General features: G+C 39.2%; 1 protein-coding gene across 2 annotated transcripts in view; it reads left to right on the forward strand.

The window, feature by feature from the left end:
• Positions 1–12,040, forward strand: part of nrxn3a (neurexin 3a) — a 353,303-nt gene that overhangs the window by 259,564 nt on the left and 81,699 nt on the right. The window lies entirely within an intron of this gene.

Consider the following 12,040-nt stretch of genomic DNA (forward strand, 5'->3'; position numbering starts at 1 on the left):
GCTTAAAGCCAAGTCATCAGTCATTCTCTGTAATTATGATGCTTCTTATTTGTCTTCTCTTTTGTGCGGCAAACACTTAGAGATTATTCACAGTAGATGAGCACATTCTGCTTAAAGGATGTGCTCCATCCCGTTGAAAAGCCAGCCATGAAATACAGCCCGACAAGAAATTGGCAGAAATGCTCACAGTCATCAATGCCGTGTGTGACGTCATCGTTCTCGGAGAAGCCTCAGTCCCACTCATACTCTCGGCATGTGCGGCGAGACCTAGGTAGCTTTGAAATGTGTAACACGATTCCCCTGCCCACAGGACATTTGCACAATGGATGCTGTCTCTGCATGTGTTTGTCGAATGGAAGTAATTCATAAAGCTTGCCACTCAGCCACATTACGAATACATTTCCTAATCTTTCAGCTCTAGTGAATAGGGAATCAATATGCTGTGTGTTGTAATGATTATCCTTCCCCGCTTGTCGAGTTTGCATGTCTCTGAAACAATCCATAAGCAAACATATAGATTTTTTTACCCCAAATGCTGTTATCGTTGTCAATTAAAAATTAGCAGGAGTCTGAAATGCCAAATGTTGGCTCACATTTCCTGTTCTTTTTTAGAGCAATATGTCCTCGAATGAGGTAAGCGCTCTGCGATTGGCACAATTCCTGTCCAGTGTTTAATTACTTAAACAAAATCTGTTAATCCCCCAAAGCAACTGTCAGATTTTTCACCGATGAGGAGGAATGATTGGGAACTGAACAATGCAAACAGTTGTACATTTGGAGAGGCTGCTGTGCATGCCAAATTTTCATAGTGATATGATATTTTTGTTGGCCATGGGATTGGAAATGGGATTTGGAGATGTGACAAGCCAGATTTGATCTGACACCTACAAGAGCACTACAAATGTGCTAATCACTATGCTATGGCTCCAGGTCGGAAACTCTCATTGCTAATGCAGTCTGATATGTCTCTTCTGAATCATCATAATTCTTTTTTTACTTTTGTATAAAAGTGTATTTTGCACCTCTTCCACCTTTGCTCTCTGTGTTATGCTTAAACATTCTGATCTTTTCAATGAATCTTTTGATTTGGTATTGATTTTGATTTGATTATTCATTTAAGAAGTATAATGATAAACTGATAAAATAAGTAAGCTAAATATAAGTTTCCTTTTACCATAGGCCTATTATGATGATAATGATGTTAATATGATAATATTAAAATAATAAAAATGTTTAATGTTAATATAAATAGTATATCAATCATATCAATAAATGTATAAAATATGTTTTATTTTATTTAATTAAATAAAAATAGACTATATGTTGAAGTTAGTGTCATTGTTAAACTATTAAAAAATATTTTTGTTAATTAAACTAAAATAAAATAAAGTATAAATATCAGATGAAAATCCTATATTTAAAAGAAACTCTCAAATAAAACGTTAAACTGAAATAAATTCAAATGAAATTAAACCTAAATAGAGATATTTTTTAAAATTAAACTAAAAATAAAAATGGATACTGAAAATATTCAAATAAAAGTTAGTTCTGAACATTAACAAATTCTATAATACAATATAAATGAAATAAAAATAACACCGGTTGATAGTTTACAGAGCCACAGTGTTTGGCTCAACCAATAGCATTGGTTTGAGGTGTGGCTAGGGCCTGAAACTGAACACGTGCCAAATGCGGGTGAATTTTGCAATTGACCCTTCGCTAAGCCACGCCCAAAAACCGCCACAGGCCAGTCGTGGCTTAGCAACCACCGTAGCTAGGCGCGGAAGGTCTGTCAAGCTTTCGAGCAAAGGAAACATGCCAAAGCATTGTGCAAATCTGATTCCCGGTATCCTAAAAGTTTTGATTTGTCCTAAAAAAAATGCCGGGCGTGGATCAAGCAGTGTGGGAGTATATATATATTTATATATAAACATATACGTAAGCGGGAGAATGTTATCATTGCAAAGTGGTCAGGCTAATGTCTTCTGTTTATTCCACAAGACCTATGGATAAGCCGTTTGATTTATATTCGATTATTTTCTAATTGCACTTACCCTGCTGTGCATGAACATAGCTGTTCCTCAATTTGTGTGTTTCCCATTTGAATGGTCAGCGTATGAAGCGGCTGCACTTGCGCTGGGACCTATAGGCTTTAGCTTCAATTTTGATTAAATTATTCTCTAATCAGTTGCATATTATGTCGTTGATATATCCCTCGAATGCATACTGCAGTCCCTTTTGTCTTGCTCTCTCAGATATTTCACCTGTTCGCCAAAAATTACTAATTTTCTCATTGGGAATGTCTGACACCGGCGCTTACATACTGTAATAGACATGCCAGGTGCGAAAGCTTGTTAGGCGTAGCAACAGTAACTAAGGAAGGCGGGGCTTAGCGAAGGGCTAATTGGCAGGTAACACTGGCAGGTAACCAATGATAATTGAGTGATTCATAAGGCAGTTTGAGAGGATGCGACTGCTGTTTCGGAACGTTCATGCGATTGGAAAGAAGATGAGGCCCTTCTCTCACTACATTAGGATGTGCGAGTATTAAACTGTTGGTGTGATGGGATAAGATAATGCAGAGCTGACGTAGGCTACAGTACAATGACAGTTGCACAGATGTGTGTGCGTGTGCATGTTGGGAGTTAGGAACCTATGAAAAAATGTCCGGTAGGCTACCCAGTAGCTTTACCAGTAATAATAATATTCATTTAGTTCTGTTTAACGTTTGCTGAACGCTGTACCTAACAGCTGCCAGGACCTGTCTACGTGAATCAACCATCAACACAGCCGCGTGTGATTTGTTTACATACGAACTGCGGTAGGTCTATATCTGTGGATTCAGATATTCAGTCAGTAGCCTATACTGTCTGTGACACACGGGAAATCAATGAATAAAAAGATAAAAGACAAAATTATATTATAAGAGTTATTATGACTTGATTTTGTTAATAACTTGACAGCACTTATGTGTATTCTTACTAGTTAAAGAACAATGTTTGTGGAATTTTACTTGCCCAACCGGACAAGTAGCCAGATTAAAACGTCAATAACAAAAAAAACAATAACTAGGGAATCACCAAAATGCAAGAATGATTCTGCATTAGTTTAGTGTAAGTGGTGGTCGATAGTGGATAATAATATATAGCCTAATGTAATGAATAATGTTTTAAAAATCTGGAATCGGAGGGTGCAAAAATATTGAGAATATCACCTTTAAAATTGTCCAAATGAAGTCCTTAGCAATGCATATTACTAATAATAATTTTGTATATATTTACAGTTGGAAATTTACAAAATATCTTCATAGAACATGATCTCTACTTAATATCCTATTGATTTTTTAGCATAAAAGAAAAATCGATCATTTTCACCCATACAATGTATTGTTGGCTATTGCCACAAATATACCCGTGCGACTTATGATTGGTTTTGTGGTCCAGGGTCACGATTATAAGCATATCGAGGCTGTAAAAGCAGTTCGGCATGATGGCGATTAATGTCCCCGACAGCCTCCATAGTCCCATTTAGCCACTTGCTAGCAACCGCCTTTTTCAAGACACGTGACCGGTCAAAAAAAATAATAATCCAGATTGGTGTAATACTGTTGTATTTTATGTTGTAGAACAATCTGTGAAAGTGTCTTGTGTTCACCACAGACCTTATTTCATCCATTTTACCAAAATTCCATGAAAAAAACCTCATTGATTTCAGGAAGATGGAACCGGAAGTGCTAAAATGCTAACTCGTTTTCGCGTTTTGGCTTTCAAAGTGATATCATATACCTGCACCTCTCTATTGCTAGCTGTGCCCCTTCGCCGAGAGTTTGATTGACAGGCGATCTGACCAATCACATCGCCAAATCTGCCGTTTTGTCCGACAAAGCAGTTAGGAGAGTTATTAGATTAACGTAGGTGGACTTGAACTTGGAAAACAGTGTGTACTGATGTCTCTCCGCGGTTGAAACGACATTTCTTTAAGTGTTCATTCATGTTAATGTGATGCTTATCAGTGAACTAGAAGGAAGAGACGATCGGTTCACGGGCAGCTTTGACTGGGGCGCTATAGCGATCACGACACATTAAAGAGCCACAAAACGGTATTTGTTGTTTCCATTTCTTCAAAAAAAATTTAAAATGTTAAAGTTGAGACTTTGTTTCATATCAAAAGTAACTTGCTCTGTCCTGTCTGTCGGCATGTTGTCAGTATCCTCTTTGCTTCGTGATGTATTTTCTCTACGTGAGAACCAGTGTGTAATGTGAGAACGCCAAGGCTTGTCGGACATAGCAACAGTAACTAAAGGGGGCGGGTCTTTGCGAATGGACAATTGCACACATTAAAAAAACTGCTTGAAATTTGAGGGGATGAAAAACTATACAGGCAGCTATTTAGCAAGACATTTCTGTTTACGTCCTTGATATTCATGATTAGCATTTTCATGTTCTTGTTTTGTTGATGAGACTTTTATCTTTTTATTCTGGTGATTTTGGTTGGCAGTACCGTCTCACTCCTGAGTACTGGTCCTCACAGTAATCATTACCTCTATTGAATTTCTCTCCGGGGAAAGACGAGACTGCCAAGCAGTGCGGCCTGAGCAACCCCTCTTCATGATTGAACGAAAAAGACTTCTCTCGAGTAGGTAAACATGCTTGGAATAAGTTTTAGTGCAGTGGTTGGGAAAATTATGGGTGGGGGGAGGGAGCTGAAAAGAGATCTATCAAAATGCCATCTCGTTGCCAGTTTAGCGTATTCCCTCTTTTTAGCGCCACATTGTGCAGTGAGATCTTTGTTTGTACTGTTCTCCACATCTGTCTCCCTCCTCGATCGCTGAAGCATTTACAGAAACATTCACGAAGGATCACGCGGTCAGACATATCATACTTGCACATGAAAATGAAAGAATATGAATGTTATTCATGCAATTTCCCAAGTGCCCCACAGGCAGAAATGGGTTTATTCAACCCACATATCTTCTGTGGGTTTCACGCTGTGATACTACGAGCATAACTCATTTGCTAGTTAAATTAAAAACCCAAGTCAAACTGAAAGCTCACAAGTTATGTCTGGTCTCACTGCCTTTTTTTGTCATTGTAATCGAATCCGAAATCTGGAGTCTAGAACTTCACAGCAGCTCACATTCAAGTTTCCAAGCCGAAAGGACTCCTACCTGCTCGCCTTTCTAATCGCCTCCTTATCTAAGAAGCTCAGAACCAATTGCTGAGCTGATAGACTTTAAACCTCCCGACACTCACCGTGAGAGCGGCTCTATACTGTTGACTCTTGGGATCATTCTAGCACAGTGCTTAAAATACTCTATTTCAGATATTACATCTCTGTGTGTACAGGCAAGCAATTTTTGAACGTGCATAGTGTCGAGCTGAAAGGAAGAAGCTGGGATGTGCTCAGATTGAGCTTTTGAACATTCTCATCTTACAGGCAAATTTGAGGGGACGAAGCTCAGCAGCGCTATTTCCATTTCACACTTACGGAATATCAATAGGGCAGGTGCGGGTGAATCACGAATTGAGCAGAGGCTTTTCATTTTCACTTACATTATGATCTTATGCATGATCATGCGACAGGTCTTTGAACTTTCACCTTACATGGAAAACACTCCATTCTTTTATCTGTCTTGACAGTGTTTTGCCACGGTTTTAATGCAGCAGCTGAAGGCTACGTGACACGCTGCATGGAACTCTTCATCATGTGTGCCTTATCACTTTAACCATACGTCTCAAAAGGATGTGTCCTTGTTGGTGATTGTCCTTTAAGATGATAAGCGTATCAAAGCCGAGATGAGATTAAAGTGCCATTTTCTGTAGTTATACTTTTTTAAACCAAATAAGGTGAATTTCTCCTAAATCAATTAAGTAATGGTGACTCTCAAGGTGTCATCAAGTTCACCCAGTGTGGTGTTCTCGAAAAAATTTAACCTCGTAATAAATAAAAACATTATTTATATATTTACAGCCCTGGAAAAAAATAAGAGACCACTTAACATTGAGAAATCAATATTAAGTGGTCTCTTAATTTTTTCCAGAGCTGTATACACTACGGCTTATTCACAGCCATGCTGATATAGAGCAATATCACACAGCTACTTAATAAAAATGACCCCGCTCATTTATTTTCAGGTTTTATTTAATTAATTTTTTTCATTTTGTGATGGTTATTCTTGAGTCCCTTGTTTGTCCTGAGCAGTTAAACTGCCCAACGTTCTTCAGATAAATACTTCAGGTCCTGCACATTCTTTAGTTTTCTTCTGCATTTTAACACCTTTGCAGCAATGACTGTATGATTTTGAGATCCATCTTCTTTTTTTACACTTACCCCTTTTTCACCAAGGCGGTGCTAGAGCTAGTTCAGAGCCAGAGTTAGTCCCAGTTCATAGTTGGTTCGACTGAGGAGCCTTCTAAGAACCGTTTGCTTTTCCACATGCTGAGAGCCACAACAGAGCCATGTGTTACGTCACTGTATACGTCTCATCTTTCTCAGTAACGCTAGTGAGGCAGCGGCAGTGTTGCCAAGTCCGCGGTTTTCCCACGGAATTGGGCTACTTCATCACTGTTGCCGCAGGCTGTTTTTCATGTCTGCGGGTTGAAGCAACCCCAATTATGTGATATTTATCCCCGGGATGCGAATTTTAGTAGGCAACCATGCCAAAAAAACACATATTTTACCCCCAAATGTGATTTTTACGCTGCGCAGACCGATCCACGTATGATATATAAAAAACACCGCATGAGTAAATCAAAAGCATAAGGAGTCATATGCTCTCGCTGGACTCGTTATTATACGGCGATCGGTCTGCACAGCACCGCTGCGAACAAGCCTTCCATCAACAATGCAAACGTTCCGTTATTGATGCACATGGCTTTACGATCCTACATTGGCATCAAAACACAACGAAAACACAGCGAATCCAACGCATTCATGCAGTTCGCTGTCATTTGTATAGATTACAAACGAGCAGCAGCTGTTAGCTACGTTAGCTGCTATTTCAACAATGGCGGATCTCAAGTTTGTGTTGGTCTTGTTGACCCCGCCCCCAGCGCCTGACGTAATCAGTTCTTACTTCTAGCCCTGTTCTAGCCCAGCAATGTTTTGGTGCTACTTAAGAACCACTTTTCCTGGCTCGGAGCTGGGGCTTTGGGTGTTTTCAAACACAAAGAACCGATTTGAAACTAGGCTCTGGCTCCGATCTAGCTCTAGCACTGTCTTGGTGGAAAAGGGGTAACTGAGGACAATTGAGGGACTCAAACACCACTATTAAAATAGGTTCAAACATTCACTGATGCTCCAGAAGGAAACACGACGCATTAAGAGCCAGGGGGTGAAATTGTTTTGAATTTGTAGATCAAGGTAAATTGTACATAATTTGTCTTCCGGGAAACATGTAAGTATCTTCTGTTGCTTCCAAAGGGCAGTACTAGATGAAAAAAAAAAATAGTCCATCAATCATCCTCAGTGTGAAAAGATGGATCTCAAAATCATACAGTCACTGAAAAAGGTTCAAACATGCAAAAGATGCTGGAAAACTGAACTGAGTTTGCAGGACCAGAAGGATTTTTCTAAAGAACATTGGGCAGTTTAACTGCACAGGACAAACAAGGGACTCGAACAACCATCACAAAACAAAAAACAGTTGTGGATCATCCGACGAGACACAGTATTAAAGGGATAGTTCACCCAAAAATGAAAATAAGCCAATAATTTACTCACCCTCAAGTCATCCTAGGTGTATATGACATTCTTCTTTCAGATGAATAAAATCTGAGTTATATTACAAAAGTCCAGGATAATCCAAGCATTAGAATTGGATTAATAGTTGCTCTGTTTTTGAAGTCCAGAAAAAGTGCATCTGCCCATCAAATAACATGCTCCACGCGACATATCGGCCGACTGCCTTCCCTGTTCAATTTATGGAAAAATTGTTGAAAGTTCCCCTGCCAATCGAAAGACTAACGTGACCAGGTACGCTCGTCATGACGTATGACGTCACGTTCGCATCTTGAGTTTCACTTTCAACATTCAACACTTTTCCACGGAAGGCGGGTGGCCGAACGTTTACTATATGTAAACATATTTTATGTAAAATTATTAATTATTCACGACAGTACTAAACAGAAAATAACATGCATCGTGTATGGTCCCTCTTATTTTGTTAAAATCATTAACATTTTGCAGATTCTGCAAGGTGTATTTACACTTTTGAGCATGACTGTACTTTTGTGTAATATTTATACAAATAATTAATACTATTATTCTTAAAAGTGACCCTGTGATTTCCCATGCTTTGACCATACAAATAATCAAACTATTCAAGCACAATTGATTTGGGTATTTTTCTCAGCCTTGATTTTGGACTTCATCTGAATTATATGGATTTTGAACCCAAGGGTAGAGCACTGTATTTATTTCAGTTATGTGACATTTGAAGTGTGTTGAATATTTAATTAATAGTACATTGGAACCTACAGAATTGTTTGATATGCTGTTACCAAGTAACCAAGTACCAAGTGTGGTATCTTAAAGGGTTTCAATATTCACACAAGCTATACAGACATAAATACACACATCAAATTGCAATGCACGTATTTGTGGGGAAATGTCTGGATGTTTTCCGTTAGGCTCTTTAAGGTATTTGATTGGTTATTGATGATTCAGTCTATGTATTCTATGTCGGTGGAAGACTATCCATTAAAGGTAGAACACCCTCCATTTGAAGAGATACCGCCCTTTTACTTAATGTAAATGTTTAACCTTGGCAATCATTAGTGCTTGAAACCCTAAAATAAAATCCAGAGGCTTTGAGACATACCTGTTTGTGGGGTTCTGTCCTCATTTGAATGCTTATCAGGTTAAAGGCCTGTTCACACCAGGACGATTTTCGCACGCGTTTATCGGCGACGTTTAACGCCTCGTGACTAAACAAAGGACGCCAATGTGAGTGTGCACACAGACACGCAAAATGCCAGGCGTAAAAGCGTCATTTAAAAAAAACCGCCTCGGGTTCGTTTCTTTATTTTCACGCGACGCGTTAAAAACTGGCTGACCAATGAGATCGGCACTTTTGTTCACGTGCCTGGAGCTGCTGAAGTGACAGTAAAACATGACTTGGTGGCGCTCAAGCACAAAACGGTCTTGCCGAGCACACTTGATACGACGAAGATGTAGTAAGTAGTCAAAGAAGAAGATGAGCTGCTAATGCTGCTTGCCAGTTAGCAAAAAGTGTGTGTGAATGGTTTTGGCCATAGACATAATATGTCTATGGTTTTGGCAAGCACGTAAATACTCTCTCTCTTCTTCTTCTGTGTGACAAGCGAGTGTCAGAAGCTTAAAGTGCGCAGCACCACCTTGTGTACTGGGAGCCCATCTACTGAATGTGCACGTTCACTCGGCGCATCGCCAGTGGAATTCGCTTGGGTGTGAACACTCAAGACGCGCCGAAAAACGTCACGAAAAACGCCGGCAATAAGCGTGCGCGATATTCGTCCCGGTGTGTTCAGGCCTTAAGGTTCACATTAGCTGGGTTGTTTGAAGCTGACAGCAAATGTATTAAAGAACATCTTCAATCCTGCAGGCAGGCACTGCTTTTGAGTAAACCATTGGCACTCCTTCCTCTTTATGAAAATGTTCCACTGCATTTCCCTTTTACGTCTGAATCTGAAATATATCACGGAAAAATCGACAAGCTCATCAAAATGCAGAAAGGAGCGGCACACTTAGGTTTCTTAATTGTTTTAAAAGCCTCACAGTCATTACATGTCTGAAATAACAGCGCAAGTCTAGAGCACCTCCAAATCATTCAAATAAAAAAAGAAAAGGTAATAACCTTTAAGTGCTTTCAGAGTAAAAACGCAATAGCAACAGATTCCGTGCATCTGCTTATGATATTAAATGCATTACCTCTGAATAATTTTCATTCAAACACAGACATATAAGTGCAAATGAGGTTCATTTCTGTCTTGTCTGTGAGCAAAAGATTGCACCTATGGCGGCATCGCATCTCCAGCTGTGACTTGCTGTTCTGTATAGTTGCGATCTGTCAGAAGTTAATGACGGATGCGTTGCCTGTAACGGCAAATTCATAACTTCTTAATGCATCTAGCCGCATCTTGCATATACATTACATGCTGCTGCCCCGATGACTTGCCAAGCTGTCAAGGGAAAGATTTGCTGAAGTCAACGACTCAAATTGAGAATGAGAGCCGTAAAGGGACTGTTCCTGCTGGATATGGAGGGGGGCAATATATTGTGTGAGTGCATGATCCGCTCTAGGGCCAGATGTTCCACTTGACAGGCCCCTTGAGTGGAGGGCAGCTCTGCCAGCTGTCTTCCTTCCTACCTTACATGCAGCCATTTGTTGGTGGAGTGTTGAAAGCAGGGGGGAAATCAACAAGAACGGCTTTGCACCACAATCCCACCACTGCAACTGTTGTCCAAAACAAATAGTCCTGTGAAATTGCAGTTTACCTAACAGTGCTTTTGTTTACCGCGACACCGTTTCAGCATGCACCGGTCAAATCCGAAAGAATTATTACCCTACCTCTATTCCAGGTGAAGCCTTTTGCGTTTACCTTTTCCCAAGTATAATGCATGATAATAGCAAAATTCATTCATCAAAGGCTCCTGGTGTTATTCCCTGGAAAGAGTTATATTTAACTTGGATAGGTCACAGCATTTTCCAGCAGGCTCTGCTGAGAATATGAGCCTGAAGAATTATGACTTTTCTGACCCAGGTGTGGGCATTATTCATGCTTAAGATCTGATCGCTAGTGCTACTAGAACGTAAGAGTAAGAGCAGCCGCTGACAACTTAAAAATGTCAGGACTTTTCTCAAAGTCTTTGGCCTAGTTGTGGAAACTTGAAGAGGACATTTTAGTGGCATGCCATTGGATTCTAGTAGTGTTTGTGGATGTGACAATGGTTGGTTTTCTTCTGGTTTTTATCTTGCTGTTATTATTTGTCTAATGCATTAGTAAAATACAAATAGTAAGTAAATTCACTAAATAGAAATTGAATAACTAAATACATAGAAATAACAGCATTTATTTGAAATAGATAATTTTTTTGCGCCATTCATTCACACAATGACACACAGAAACATGCAGGATTCATATTTAAAGTATTTTTGCGGCTTAATATTCACAGACACTAGTATACATCGCCATTTGATTTAAGTGGACTGAACTACGTTTTATTTATTCATCAAAACTTTGACAAATTCCATGACAATCCGCGTTATGCAGTAAATTCTGTTTTTATGACTGGATTCTGTCTGCGTTTTCCGTATTGCGGAAATTAATCGGGAGAGCTGAGCGCATCTCAGGCTCAGCTCTCCCGTCTCTGCAGGACATCTTCACCAAACGCTGCAGAGGTAGAGCTACTAAAATCATCAGAGACATTAATCACCCTGCAAACTCTCACTTCACCCTGCTGCCATCTGGTAAGCGTTTCCGTAGCCTGATGGCAAAGACTGAAAGACTCAGGAGGAGTTTCTTCCCCCAGGCCATCAGACTCCTGAACTCAGTCACGTGACATCACTTCACCCCGCACACGCATAAACATACGGTTTTTTAACATTAACATCCACATACTGCAATTGCACTGCACTTTACTTTCCTATTGTTACTGCGTAACAACCTGTAATAAACCTAGCACATTATACTTCTTTATATATACATATATATATATTTTATGTTAACCACTTATTTTTAAGTCTACAGTTTATCTCACTTATCATATCCACATATTTTTTTATATTTTTATTTATCTTATTTCCTATTTTTATCTTTTACTTGATTTATTTATAATTCTACTTATGTTAATACTTTTTATTCTAATTTTATTCTATTTCTATTTTAATTTCTTGTAACTGTTATTTGCACTGTCCATGGAGCGGACCTGTTTACATTTCACTGCCAGTTGTATATTGTGTATATAACTGTGGATGTGACAAATAAAACTCTTGAATCTTGAATCTTGAATCTTGAATTAATCCTTATGACAGTTATTTAGTCAAGAGTAGTGAGCAATT

The sequence above is a fragment of the Gobio gobio genome (genome assembly GCF_949357685.1).
Source record: "Gobio gobio genome assembly, chromosome: 13".
NCBI lineage: Eukaryota > Metazoa > Chordata > Actinopteri > Cypriniformes > Gobionidae > Gobio > Gobio gobio.